This window comes from Plecotus auritus (assembly GCF_963455305.1).
Source record: "Plecotus auritus genome assembly, chromosome: 11".
Taxonomy (NCBI): Eukaryota; Metazoa; Chordata; class Mammalia; order Chiroptera; family Vespertilionidae; genus Plecotus; species Plecotus auritus.
The window spans coordinates 25,867,982-25,883,468 of NC_137777.1; the positions used below are offsets into that span (position 1 = coordinate 25,867,982).

At 45.2% G+C, this 15,487-nt stretch overlaps 1 protein-coding gene across 2 annotated transcripts in view; it reads right to left on the minus strand.

Annotated features, from left to right (window-relative positions):
• The window catches only part of EXT1 (exostosin glycosyltransferase 1), a 275,246-nt gene that overhangs the window by 214,849 nt on the left and 44,910 nt on the right, over nucleotides 1-15,487 (minus strand). The window lies entirely within an intron of this gene.

The window sequence follows — 15,487 nt, forward strand, 5'->3', positions numbered from 1 at the left end:
TCGGGTTATTTTCAGCACTGAAAACATCTAAGCTCTTAGAACAGTGCCCAGCATAGGGAAGGAACTCACTACATGCTAGTTATTTTTACCCTCAAAGGTATAAAGCGTTTACAATACACACCTCACAAGCGGAGGTCTGAATACAAAGGACTTGATATGAAAAATGCTTAAAAAATGGCACTCTCTTTCCCATTCTTACATCCCACTCACAATTATCTCTGATCTAACTTGAGGGCCCTCAGGATAGAGAATCTTGGCTCTCTGACACTTACCTAGGGTTGCCAGATAAAACACAAGGGCATACTTAAGTATTTAAAAATTGTTCACTGTGAAAAAAATAGATAAATAAATAAATAAAATAAAATAAAAATTATTCACTGTGTATCTGAAATTCAAATGTGCCTGCCCACCCCGTATTTGTTAAATCTTGCAACCCAACATTTACCTGTCATTTAAATTTAGGCTAAAACTGAGGCTGGGAAGATACTAGTATATACACGCATACCAGTATCTGAGACCTTTACCCCTCTGCTCCCTGGTAGCCAAAAGACATGTTTACTGCAATTTATAAGCAAGCAGCCAGCTCCCCCACATCAAGCAAGTCAATGCATTGTGCAGATGAACAAAACTCAGGAGGAAACAATTCAAAAACAAAGAAGGGGGAAAGCTTTCCTAAACAAACCCCTCTTTTGCAGTCACTTCCCTGAAACATAAATCTGAACTGTAGATCTGCACAGAAACCCTGGCCTCTGGGTGGAACAGGTTGCAACCACCCCACAGGGCACAGGCGTCACTATACATTATTCAGCCCTATCAATAATGCAATACCAAACCCAAAGCCATGCTTTGAAGGTTCTATGCCTTTACAGGTCTCTAAGATGTCACGTATTTTATTTTTAATTTTGTTTTAACTCTCCCTTTACCAAAAAAAAAAAAAGTAAGTTTATTTTTCCTTTTCAAACAATGTTTCCCCTTAGAAGAAAGGCAGCAAACACAGACCGCCCAGAACAACAATTTTCTTGAATCTCATTTCATCAGGTATGTATGCTGAGTACCCGAGCAAGGTCCCTGGGGGAATGTTCAGTTCTGAACGATGTTGTCCACTACGATGCGGTGTATGTGCAAAAAACGGAAGATGAAAACATTACAGAAGAAGTTAAGAAGTATTAAGAGCCAATGAGTCAGCTAGTTCTGTAAGAATTGAATTAAATCAACCACCAGATTGTTCATTGATTATCACAACCAGAGAAAACTCTGCCGCAAAGGCACGTTTTTCCAGTTCACTTGGCTAATCCCTTCTGAACAAGAATCCGAAGAATGAATACTATTCAGCCAATGGAAAGCTGCACAAATTAATCTCGCCAAGCACATGCTGGCAGCTGAACACAATCTATAAAATAATTCCAGACTATCATAAGCCAATAAGAAGAACTAAAGCTGTTATCCACTCTTCCAAAAAACAAAAAAATCCAAGCTATAAAAGGTTCAACGTGACACCCCCACCACTTTACAGCCAACTGCTTCAGGCTGGAAGGTCATGTGAAAATATTTTTAAAAAGGAGAAAGATATGAAAGTAGAGCTTTAAAAAAAAAAAAAAAAACTGCAAGAAACGTAAAAGGCCAACTAGCCACATCATTCATCAATGTAGGCAAATATCACATTAAACCCCAAAGTGTAATGAGTACACAGCATCAGCATGACCCCCCATTTGCTTAGGTGAGTGACCATTATATACGAATAATCTAAATGAGTCTGAAACAAGTTGATTAGACTTATTCTACAAACAGAAGAGATTAACTCATTTCACTGGACAAGCAGCAGATTCAGAGAGGGACCCACAAGGTCCAGCATCCAGTTACTGGCAAAGTTCCGACCTCGCAAGGTGGTGAATAATACACGGTGCAGGGACAGCACAAAGGGAAGGGGGCCAGGAGGACAAGAAACACCCTATTCACGACGCCGTGTCCCTCTCGCAGTCTATTTGAATGCTGCTCTTATGAGGCTGCCAGCTTTGAAAGCAATAAAGAGGGAAAAAATATGTGTAACTTACGTCCAAAAGAAGGGAGTTCTCTGTTTGTCATGCTCACTAAAGAGACAGAGGAAGACCTTGCCAAAGAGCCTTCATCTTCATGTGAAGCTTTGTATTTCTTTTTGGCCACTGGGTTGGCAGTTTAGAAAGCACCCACGTGGGGTGAACCAGAAGCGTGTGAAGGGGAAAAAACACAGCCCTGCAGGTGGAGCTGGCCACGCGATGGCAGGACCCCCTCGCTGTCCGCACAGAGCTCAGAGTGACGTGTGAAACCCCCTACCACAGGTCAGTGCTCTATGTTCCTCTCGCCTAGCAGTTCCTCCCAAGGTCCACCGACTGCAATCTGCCTGGTGTGCTTTTCATTCAAGGTCAAGACCAATTCTGACTACTTATTCACCTCAAGGTAAAATGACAGTTTGCTGCCCTTGGGGTTGAATGCTACTACTCCGGGGAAGGAATGAAAGACACTGAATAAAGGAAGGAGGAGGCTGGGAGTGTGAAGGGAGCTCCTAGTTTTTCAGTGACTGTCAGGCTTTGAAAAGGGCATTTTCTGCTATTATTTCAGATTATCCCACTTTAGACATACATATATGATATACCTATATAAAGTATTATATACTGTACTAGAGGCCCGGTGCATGAAATTCGTGCATGGAGGGGGGTGTCCCTCAGCCCAGCCTGCACCCTCTCCAATCTGGGACACCTCGAGGGTTGTCCAACTGCCCGTTTAGGCCCGATCCCGGTGGACATCCCTCTCACAATCCAGGACCGCTGGCTCCCAACTGCTTGCCTGCCTGCCTTCCTGATTGCCCCTAACCGCTTCTGCCTGCCAGCCTGATCACCCCCTAACCACTCCCTGCCAGCCTGATTGATGCCTAACTGCTCCCCTGCTAGCCTGTTCGCCCCTAACTGCCTCCCCTGCCGGCCTGGTCACCCCTAATTGCCCTCCCCTGCAGGCCTGGTCACCCCTAACTGCCCTCCCCTGCAGGCCTGGTCCCCCCTAACTGCTCTCCACTGCAGGCCTGGGTCCCCCACAACTGCCCTTCCCTGCAGGCCCAGTCACCCCCAACTTCCCTCCTCTGCCGGCCTGGTCACCCCTAATTGCCCTCCCCTGAAGGCTTGATCGCCCCCAACTGCCCTCCCTTGCAGGCCTGGTCCCTCCCAACTGCCCTCCCCTGCTGGCCATCTTGTGGTGGCCATCTTGTGTCCACAAGGGGGCAGGATCTTTGACCACATGGGGGCAGCCATCTTGTGTATTGGAGTGATGGTCAATCTGCATATTACTCTTTTATTAGATAGGATAGAGGCCTGGTGCATGGGTGGGGGCCAGCTGGTTTGCCCTGAAGGGTGTCCCGGATTAGGGTGGGGGTTCCCTTGGGGCGTGGGGCGGCCTGGGTAAGGGGACTGTGGTGGTTTGCAGGCTGGCCACGCACACCGGTGACCCAAGTGGAGGCCCTGGTATCTGGGATTTATCTTCTTCAATTGAAACTTTGTAGCCTAGAGCAAAGCCAAGCCTCCTGCTCACCCCTGGCTACAGCCATTTTTATTGGGATTTATTTATCTTTTATAATTGAAACTTTGTAGCCTGGAGTGGAGGCCTAGGCCGGCCAGGGCTGCAGAAGCTTGGCTTCCTCCATCGCCGGGGGCAACCCCAGCCTCCTGCTCTCTCCAGTTCCGTGGCTGCCGCCATTTTTGTTGGGATTTATTTATCTTCTATCATTGAAACTTTGTAGCATTGAGTGGAGGCCTCGACCAGCAGGGCAGGCGGAAAGCTTGGCTTCCTACATCGCCAGGGAAACCCAAGCCTCCCTCCTGCTCTCCGTGGCTGCAGCCATCTTGGTTGGGTTTATTTGCATATTCACTCATGACTGGCTGGTGGGCATGGCTTGTGGGTGTGGCAGAGGTACGGTCAATTTGCATATTACTCTTTTATTAGATAGGATGTTTTATGTTATTTCATTTTTGCCCTCACCATTTTGTCCTGAGGTAGAACAATCTGTAATCCTTGCACCTTTGAGGAAATCGCTCTTTCACTTACTGATAGTTCGCAAGTCTCAGCCTGCCTCCCACCTTGGGGAAGCAAACTTTTTGGTAAGGAACCAGATAGGAGACATTCCAAGCTTTGCGGACCAGTCAGTGTCTATTGCAATGACTCAACTCTGCCACTGTAGGGGGAGATCAGCCAGAGATAAGTCAATGAATGAATGCGGCTGGGTTCCAATAAAACTTTATTGCTGGACACTGACATTTGAATTTCATATCATTTTCACATGAATAAACAGTCTTCTCTATTTTTTTTTAACCATTTCAAAATGTGAAAACCATCCTTAGCCCACAGGCTCTACAGCATTCATAGATAACATTTCAATGAATTCTGGAGGGCATAGGAGGAAAGGAGATTATGCTACTCTATGAATTTGATGGGAGAATGTTCTGTGTTGCTTCATGTTGTTTAAAACCTCATTCCCAGCTCATAAGCCAAGCATCTTCTCCATCACACCACACAGAAAGAATGTAAAGAAACTCCTGCCATCAACATGGGCAGAGAAAGAATAATGCATGCATTACAACCATGATTAAGTAAAATGAACTCAGTTCACATGTTAGCATGCAGTTTTGAGATTGGTCCTTTTTTGAAATCTCTTAAGCATCCTATAAATTCAGTTTGCTTCCTGGGCACAATTGCCTCTTAGTGATTCTGGAGAGAAAAGAAGAGTAAATAAAACCAGCTGAAAATCACAAAAGTAGGAGATGAATAGATGGGGCAGGGAAAACACATTGAGTAAAGGGAAGATGACCCTGGCCAGAGATGAAAGACCTATGACAGTATGAATATCTTTCCCAATTAGCAATGAAGGGCTGATTTCCTAATTTTAGAATGTGGAGTGAATTTAGCAACTAATCCATGTTATTTTCTCCCGTTACTTTTCCCAAACAGAGTGCTGATCAGTTGCTGCAGGTAAACCCCTGTCAGCTCTAAACACGATATGAGCAGCATCAGTAAGATCAATCATGCACTAAATGGATCCTGAAAAGGTACTGTGTCTTCTGGCTTTCTTCTCCACATGGCTGGCTTGCTATTTTCTGATATCCAATCCCGACATAAAGTGTAATCACATTCTGAGGTCACACTGGCCTTCGGAAAGGGGAGTGGCCATACTGCATGCTTCCGGGGAGTCAAGGGGAGCCAGGGCGTGGGAGCATTTCTAAGTGTCAAAAACATCTCTGAGAGTCATAAAGAAACTAGACTTAGAGCTGGGAGGCTCCACCCTCCAGTGTCTTTCTACATCAAGGTCATACGTGAACCATTCAACCAGCCCATACCATTGTCCAACCTTTAACAAGGAGAGGGAGAACAACTGCAAATGAGCAAAACTGATGCCACTCTCAATTTAGAGATGAAGGCACACACCACACTGGCCTGTTTATCCTTGGTCAATCAGTTTGAAATGTTTAGGAAAGACTATCCAAAAAAAAAAAAAAAATCCTCAGGGCATTTCCTCCTAATAGGTGCATCAATATTTCTGAATGATTAGACTTGGATACATATCTTGCTTTTATTTCACTGTCTGGGGGTTTGGGTGTGGCTTACTTGTATTTCTATTGTTTTTCTCATTTGAATCGGCCTGAGCCGCAATAAATTTAGGAAAAGTGTCAAATGAACCTGAATTATCAGGAGGATTTTACGTGCTTTTAAGACTACTGGGCTAACATAAACATTGTACTCACAGGATGGCGTGTTAGGCCACAGAACAAGCTTCATCTCTTTGAGGGGAAAAAATAAAAAAAATCTTTAAACCCTGTTTAGTATTCACCTCTCCAAAGGAAGTACTAGACCAAATGATTGTCACTGTGTTTTGGAACATTTCAAAGGCTGCTCCAAAGCAGCTCGGATTCGTGAGATTAGATGAGTAAAGAAAGTAAGAAGCAAATGTGATTCAACAGCTTCTATTTGGGATAGAGGAGGCCCATCTGTCTGCAAGTGAAGACAACACAAGGGCTTAAAAATAAACCTGCCTTCCTTGGGGACCTGGCTCCCGCCCCAGGGCACCTCCTTTGTGTGTCTGGAATCTGAGGAATTTGGGAGAGAATCCTGGGCGGCTGCCCCGTTAGGGGATCCCTCTGTGAATGTGGGACACAATGAGGCCAGCTGCCACTCACAACCTTGATAAGCCACTGCATCCGTCATCCCGCCAGGCTCTACAGGGCTCTCTCCCTCTCTGGGGTGGCAGGGAGGCACTTCTCATTTGTTGAAGCCTGACACGTCCCTAATAGCATCTCCAAAGCTGCCTCTAAAACAAGTGTGTTGCAGGATCAACAGATGGCTTCGAGTGGAAAATGGTCACACCACGTCTCCAGGATCACTGCAAAGACCCGTTGGAATGGAAGCCCTTTCTGAGCCTCTCACAGTCTGCTGTTGTGTCTGGCACAGTTTTCAGTTCCAAAAAGAGAGAGATTTCCCTGAGGCCAGGGCCACTCGCAGAAGTTCCTATGCACCACACAGCCACTCTCCTCGCCAACAGCCCCTCCATGGGCTGGATATCGTCTTTCTGCTCTGCTCCAGGGTACCTGGCTCTTACATAATCACACAAGGATCTCTCCGTGGGCTCAGGGAAGAGGAAGAATCAGCCTGGAGACAAAGTGCCATTTTCCACATTTATCTTTCAATATCTTCATTTCAGACTAATTTGTTAACAGGTCTTTTCAAGAGATGGGCACTTTAAAAATCAACTCAAGATTGCTAGAGGAGGAAGATTTCCTTGTTTTCCCACTGGCAGCTTTCAAAGTCCTCTGAATAAAGGAGGAAGGCTGCTTTTCTTTCAGCAAATAATTAATGGTTTCAGTTACAATTTAATTTATTTATTCTCACAACAACCCTATTGGTAGGTACTATAATTGCGCCCACTTTACAGATAAGGGAACTGAAGTACAAATAGGTTATTTGCCAAAGGCCATGTAGCCTGTAAGTGGGGAAATCAGGATATGAATCATTTCTGACTCCTGATCAAAGCTCTGCACCACTCCACTCTGCTAACCCTACACCACCAGGACAGCTCATTTCATTACTGTGCCAGCTCCAGTCCTTTCTCCCTCCCAGCGAGGAAAACATCACCCTCCGTGAAGCTACTGCAACCACGGGGGCAGTGGTCCTCAGGGGACACCTGGCAGGCTAGAGATATTGGAAAGGGATGTCACTGGCATCAGGTGGGTGGAGGCCAGGGATGCAGCTGAACATCCTATAAGGCATAGGACAAGCGCCCACCTCAAAGAATAGTCAGACTAAAATGTCAGTAATGTCAGACTCAGAGAAGTGCCCTCAGACACAGATCTTTCCTCCATTCCTTCTGACTAACTGCAATCAAAACTATCTAGGAAACCATCTTTCCTAGCAAGGAGGCTTCCTTGCTCTTCTCCTTCCTGACCTCCCCTATCAGAAATCTGATGCCGCCAGTCCCATCTCCACACTTTCACTCAGCTCATTCCACATCATCTAACTCCACATACAGGCTTCAAACGGTATTTCAAGTGGATTTCGCAAGAGAAGACCCGTCCACAGCAATCGTTTCCCCTCCTTTCAGATAAAATGAACCCCCGGCTGGCACAGTTGATAATAAAGATCACTGCCGTTGCATTGCTACCATGTGCCCCATACTTTGGCAGAGCATTTGATATATATTTATATCCTTAGGACAACCCTGAAATAAAGATAAGTTATCTCCGTTTTCCCCACGACAAAACGGAAGCTAACACCAGGTAAGGGAGTCCAAAGGCTTCAGCCCAAGGAAGTGGGAGAGCCAGGACTCAAGTCCATATCCAACCGATTGCCACGCTCAGGCTCTTTCTGAATGGGACCCCTTGCCAGGCACAGGTCCGTCATTTCCTGTCTCACGCAGCCCTCGGAAACCCCAAAGTACCTTGCAGAAGGTCCAATAAGCACCGGCTGGCAGATTGATCCCACAAGAATGACTCTCTGGGATTCAGAGGCCACTCTATGAATGAGGTTCCCACTGTACAAATTTCTCTATTATCACCCCACACATAAACACGTCCGTCTCTTTGCTTTCCCCTACTGCACATATGTATTTTTTATTTAAAAACTTTAATGTTGACATTATTGCTTGTGTCCCCCTTTGCTCCCCTACTCCCCCCCCGCTTGGCCTTCACCAAACTATTGTCCGTGTTCATGGGGTATGCATATCTATTTTAACAGCTTTAGGGAGGTACGATGGACACACAGTAAGCTGCACATTTTTAATTTGTGCACTTTGATTAAGTCTGATGTATGTGTGTGCATGAAACCATCGCCAAAATCAAGTTAATGATATAGCCATCAACCTTGAAAGTTTCTTCACGGTCCTCTCTTTACCACCACCCCCAACCATTCTCAGACAACCACGGATCTGCGCTTTGTCACTGTAAATTAATTTGCATTTCCCGGAATTTTATGTAAATGGCATCATCTAGCACATATGCTTCTCCACTTGCCACACACCCCCCGCCCCCGGGTCCTTTCATTTAACATATTTTGAGACTCACCCATGTGAGTGTGTATCAACAGTTCATTCCCTCCTATTGTTGGATATTATTCCATTGTATGGTTATGCCATAGCCTATCTAATCCCAATGGTGAGAGACAAGTCTAGTTTAAGGCTATTACAAATAAACTTGCTCTGAACATAAGTGTGCGAGTCACCACTCTCTTTTAAATTCACCTGCATCCCAAGAAAAATTTGCCAGATGATGAAACTGTGTTCGGTTTTGAGCCTTGTCTCCAGCACGAAGAAATGCAGATCAGAAACGGAACTTTGTTCTCTTCCTGAGCACATGTTGCAGAAAAGGGAGCATGTCCTTCCAGGACAGATGGCCTACCCTGTCAGTTAGCCCCACCCCTTAGTAATAAGTTAACCTTATTTCACTTCCCTTAGGTATAAAATCAAGATGATCAAATCTCCTTCATAAGACTACTGTAAAGATTAAATGATAATAATACTCCACACACAACTGTAACCCTATGCACAAAGTATAAGTGTTCAATAAATGCAGGATATGATGACTGTTAATGTAAATATCTATTGTGAAAAATGACTAAGCCTCATTATGCCCTCAAACAGAAATTGCTATTATTTCTGCCAAATTTCTCTATACTGATTTCACTTTAAGTGATCACTTTACCACTTCAAAATCAGACAGCAAACAAAAGACAATCTCACACAATGCGTCTCCAACCTTATTGAAACCATACTTGCCTTTGGGGGAAATTTTTTGATAAAAATCTCAGAAGCATTGACACATTCTGCCTAAAAACACATCAAATATAAGCTTTTCTCCCAGGTCTTATAAGACAGAACTAGTGAGGACATGTTGCAACCTTCTAACTGGCAGCTCACTGTGAGTCACCTGTTGATTCATTCATTCATCAGAGAGAAGGAAATGAATGAGTTTCCAGGAAGAATGTGATAAATGTTCCTTGTACTGGTTTATTTACCCACCCCCACCCACCTCCATCTATCAGCCCCTAACATCCACCCCTCCCACCTGCACATGTGCAGGCAAGTCTGAAAATGGTGTGTTCGGAAGAGAACTGGCCCCGGGTGAAGAAGAAACCTGTGTAATCTGAGCCTGGGTGACCATCTGCGAGGAAGGCCAAGAAGGGATCCTGCACTGGGCGGTCTGGCCTAGACAAAACAGAAAGCTTCGCACACAAAAAAGAGATGACAGGCGCGCCAGCTAGACATTGCTGGAATCCAAGCAGTAGGCCAGGGCAGACTGTCAAGGGTTCTACCAGAAAAGTGAGCCTGGAGGGGAACTTGTGTGCGTTTCCAACCTTGGCTGGGAATGAAGTGCCTGGTGGGCTTGGCAGGTGTCATTGGAGAGCTCAGGAGGCCAACTCGTCAGCGTGGAAAAGAGCTCCTCAGAATAAGAGCCAACTATTCCACTGTTACCGAACGGCCCTGAAGGGTGACTCGGTTTCCCCAAAACGGGCCCCGGGATGCACAGCAGAAACATCCTCAAGGATGTTCTTCTTTATAGTTACAGTATGTAAAGGGCAGGATAGCTTAACAATGCATGCATGGTGGAGAGGCCAGTCTATTCTCCCACCCCAAATCCCTGTCTTCTCTAAACAGCCTTTCCCAACCTCTGTGACGAGGTCCCAAGTTCCTGTTCCCATCACACCATTTAAGTACCCCAGACCATTTACCACAGTAATTAATGTATATACTTAATTGCCTAATCTTTTGATTACTATCTATTCCCCATCTACTGGATAACCTCCAACTGGGCTTTTTGCTCACCCCCTTATCCTCAGTACTCAGCCCAATGCCTGAGGAACTTAATAGGTGCTCAGTAAATACATGCTAAATTAATGAATTGGGATGGGTGGAATTCACAAATGTCCCACTTCCATTCTTTTGTCCTGCCTCTGGGCCACGACTAAGTAGGCAATCTTCCCATTGCATACCTAGGATGGCCAAGCTCCCAGGAGTTCAATGAATGGCTGCTCTCTTTAAAAAAAAATCAAAACAATCTGCATCTGAGCAAACTGCTTTCTCTACCCAGAATGTTTAGTTGCTTCAGGAGAATATTCCTTGATAATAATATATCTCTCAACACTTCTACACCACATCACTTCCCAACCCACACATATACAGACACAAATACACACCAGAAACATACAATGTAAGGAGGGAAAATGGAGTTTGGTCACTTCTGTGGCAAGAAAAACTTACTAACCAGCATCTACCAAATTGATAGTATGTGATTAGAGTTTAGTTGCAGGCTTAGGAAATAAGAGGAAAAACCTGTATCTGTGCTCTAGGACATCCAGATTAATGTTCTGAGCTTGGAAAGTAATTTACCTTATCTTGCTCAGCAGTCCTATTACCCACCAGTCCAGAAGTAGAAGTAACCAACATTACAATAAATGGTTGAAGTATTACGTAAAAGCACTTCACACTTAGGGGGAAATGGCCAACTTCAGCCATAAACTTGCAAATATGTTTCCCTTCATTGCTTCTAACAAGAGCTCCGTAGTCAGGCAAAGGGTGGAGGGAAGTACATAGCAGGAGACCTTAGTTATCTCTGTATTTTCTCATATGGGGAGAAACCAATTATCTCAGTAACTGGTTGAAAAGAGACAGACATCTAAGACCAGTGTGAGTTTATCTGGTGTGAGAACTCCCAGAACTAAAACTGCTTTCTGTTTTAGTTCTGGGAGATGGGTCAAAATCCCATAAAATTTTCCATTGAAAATCTTTTGATGTAGGTTAGATAAATAGGCTATACATAAATTCAGATGTATGTACATGCATCAATGTGAACAGATATAGGTATGTATGCTTGATAGATGGGCATGTACCTGTGACTGGCTGATAACAAGCTGCACAGATGCTAAAAAAAAAAAAAACAAAACAAAAAAACACCTACTTTGGCCTGGCCAAGGCAGGATTCCCAAACCCTGTTATTTCAGTCCCATGATTCAGAGTAGGAAGAAGTCTTTTAAGGGCAGAGGAGAGAATCTAGAAATTCTCAGTAGCACAGTCTCGTGGATGCAGCCATTCTTGTTCATTGAGTATACTGATGGTACTACTGTCAACGCGGTTGGCTGGGAACTCCCGTGTAACAGAATACCCTTGCCCCTGTGGTCCAGTCACAGCTGGTCATATGAAGAGCTTGTGCCAGATATGGAAAGTAGAAGTGAAGTCCAGTCCGTAACTGTAAGGAAGTCAATGGACAAGTGGAAAATGCCCAGTGAGTCTCCATTTGTCCTTGCTTACTTAGGCTCTCACCCCCTTGTCTTCCCAATTAGTGACCCTGCTGAGCAATAGTAGCCCCAGCCCACCGCTAGACACTTGGTTAGTGACTCTAGAGGTGGAAACATACCTCTCCTGTGCTTCCCCCTTCTGGTACCTATTTGGTGGCCTCCAGGGAGACATCCTCTCATCCTCTGACTCCTCATCCCCCTCTCCCTCTCTGTAAGACCTTCACTTCCCCAGCCCCTCTCATATTTAAGGAAGACCCAATTTCTAGAGTAAATCCCTTAATCCCATCACACTCACTATGATTCTACTTCTTTGACTAAAAGTTGGCTAATCAATGGAATAATACAGAGAGTAGACCTCAGTTCATGGCCCCTGTGCATACATGCTACTGCTCCACTTAGGAAATCCCTTACAATTTCAGACAACTGGACATAGGGACCAAAAACTGTTCATTAAAGAACATGTTTCTACAGTCCCATCCATCACAGCAAATATTACCAACCCGCAGATGTCTCTACCGTGCATCATGTGCCCCAAGACGGCAACATTTCCCATATTTTGCAAGGTGAACAAACTATTGAGTATGATGAATAAGTAACTTCCGTCTGTGAGTTATGATCTTACCCCCCAAAATAAAATAAATCCCAGATTCCATTTAGTGAACTACCAATAAATCCATTTATCAACATGCCTTAAACCAGAGGTCACAAACTAGGTTCCTGCAAGCTGATTTTGGCTAACAGGCATGTTGGCTTGGCCCTCAAAAAGTCTGAATTGGTCCCGATGTTTGAGAGATGAAAGATTCCCCCTAAGATTCCACATTTCCAACTTCTCTGGGAAGACCTGAGGATCTTGCCCACCTCCTGCCCAGCCCCTCTTTCCAACACAGCAAAGTTCCACTGCGCTCCACCCACAAGACCTGCTTGGACCCTGAGAGCAGTGGGGATTGCAACCACCAAGCTGTGTTCCTAGGAAGCTGGCACTCAGGGGCCTCCAAGGCTAACTGGAAGGGGTGCACTTTGTGTGATGTTTGAGTTGCCTCATCTGCTTGACCCCAGGATGTTTCTCAGCTGGTGGCTGTGGTACTGAATAGCCTCTGCTGGTAAGGGTCCTTTAGATTTGGGGTTGTTGGAAAAGCCTGCTTTAACCTGTCACACAGCCCTCAGGTTAAAGGAGAGGCAATTAAGAAGTGCATAACTTGCCCTGGCCAGTGGTGATCAATGGTTAGAGTGCCAGCCTATGCATCGAAGGCTCTGGGGTTCAATTCCCAGACAGAGCATGTACCTGGGTTGCAGGTTTGATCCCTGGCTCCCAGTCCAGGCATGTGAGGGAGGCAATCGGTCAATCTCTCTCTCTCTCTCTCTCTCTCTCTCTCTCTCTCTCTCTCTCTCTCTCTCATGTCATCTCTCCTCCTCCCCCCTCCTTTCCATTCTCTCTGAAAAGCAATGGGGAAAATATCCTCAGGTGAGGAGTAACCAAAAAAAAAAAAGGACATACCTTCAGCAATTTAAGGGCTGCATCAACATGTCCAAGAACAAGCTGGGACACCAAGCAGCTCGGCTGCTCCCGGGTGAAAATCACACCCTCAGAGCCTTCCTCGAGGGGAGCAGTGTGAGGAATTTACAGGTATTTCTGCTTTCTATTATTAAAGACACTGCCTAGCATCATTTCTCTTTCTTGACATCATGAGGTGAGAGGAAAAGCAGAAATGGCTGCACACGGGACGTTCCCAAGGGAAAGTGAACCTGAAAGGAGGAAGCAGCAACATCACAGAGACACACACTAAGTCAGGGTCTGTGAACTGTGGTGGGGAGGCGGGGGGGGGGGGGGGGGACCGCTTCCCTCCTCACGGCCCTAGTTTCCATCCGAAATCAGTCATTACAAGAGCGCTGTAGTGAGAATGAACGAAATGCTGCATGCAAAGCACTTGGCAGGGGGGCTGGTAACACACATTCAATAGGGGCTCAAACTACTGTTATTGTTTTACTATTATCACCATGGACAATTCATGCCAAAAGTAAAAGCACATTCAACGGAAACAGGGAAGGGGATTCCTTTGGCAGCCACTGCAGTGCAAGGGAGACATTTGTAAATCAGAGTCTTTAAGTTGGGGGTTGTATGTGACGCCGTTTGAAGTTTGTTTGTGTTTTGTTTGACTCAAGAGTAACCAGCAAATACATTTCCTAGAAAATGTGCTAATAAAATTGTTCATCTGTGTAGAACCATGGTGTGGCTCATTACACACCAAAAACCATTTCATAACCCACAAAGGTCAATACCCCAAGCTTTCTATCCAAATGTTCAAACTTATAAAATAAGATATATCCCTCATGGCTGCCTCAGCACACTCTGGGGTGAGGGGCAGAATTGGCTAGGTTTCTGGGACAGTTTGAAAAGCACTTTGTTCAACGTGAACCTCAAGATTCACCACAAGCTAAGTAAAACACATGTATATTTAGTTGGTCAGCCAAATAACATTCTAAATTTTTTTTTTAAATCCTCACCCAAGGATATTTTTTCCACTGATTTTTTTTTTTTAGAGAGCAGACGGGAGAAGGAAGGGAGGTGGGAAGGAAAGGAGAGACAGGGAGAGATCAATGTGAAAGAGACACATTGATTGGTTGCCTCCCACAGGACCACGGAGGCTGGAGAGCAAGCCTATAACCAAGGTATGTGCCCTTAACCGGGAATCGAACCCGAGATCCTTTGGTCTGTGGGCCGACACTCTAACCAGTAAGCAAAACCAGCCAGGGTACATTCAAGATTTTAAAAGCACAGGCTGGTTTCAAGTAAAAAGTCCAAGAAACTGAGAGTTGTTCACCTACGCAGAAGATTTGCAGATCAAACTGTATTTCCATTCTGTGTTCCTCACGATACGTTAATAGCAGGGATGTTGTCCCCATTTTTAAGGATAAGAATCTGAATAACTAGGTAAAATGATAAGACACTCAAAAATTTTAAATTTCAAAACTCCAAACTATGATGATCTTGATAAAGAAATTCCACAGGAAACTCAGGGAGGAAAACGGCTTGTTGGGGCAGAGCTTCATTATGAACTCAAAGGAGACACCAGCTGTCCAGCAGCATTCATTCACTTTCAGAGGTTAACTGAAGGGACATCTACACACACTCATGGACTTTTTTCCTAGCCTCCTGGCCCTTCTGGTCTCTGCTTCTCCACAGTCCTTCTCCAGGTGACACAGAGTCCGTGTCATTTGGTGGCTGTGACCTACATAGAAGGCTTATTCGTGGACTTGCTCCACATTTCCTCAGAATCCTACCGCGTGGCAAGGCCCTGGGGAGCCCAGAGGTCTCAAGATGAATCAGCTATATCCCCGCGTGGAGATAAACTTGGAGACACAGACTTCCCAATACTGCATTAACAAGCTCTCCTCAAGGATTGCTCAAGGGCTCAGACCCAGAAGAGGAACTGTCCAGGCCAGCCTGCCCCGGGGCCTAATCCCAAAACCCAACAAAGTGAGGACATTTGACCTACATCAAAGGAATGTTACCAGCTAGTGTGATGAGGGGATTTTCAGGGGATCCAAAGCCTAAGGAATACAGCCAGTTACCAGCCTAGGAACTTGAGACATTCATGAGAGTAATAGGAGTAAGGATGGCCTGGGAAGGATGAATAGGGCCAATTTAGAAAGAACTATGCCCCGAAGCTTACTTTTTGTACCTACAGGAAAAGGG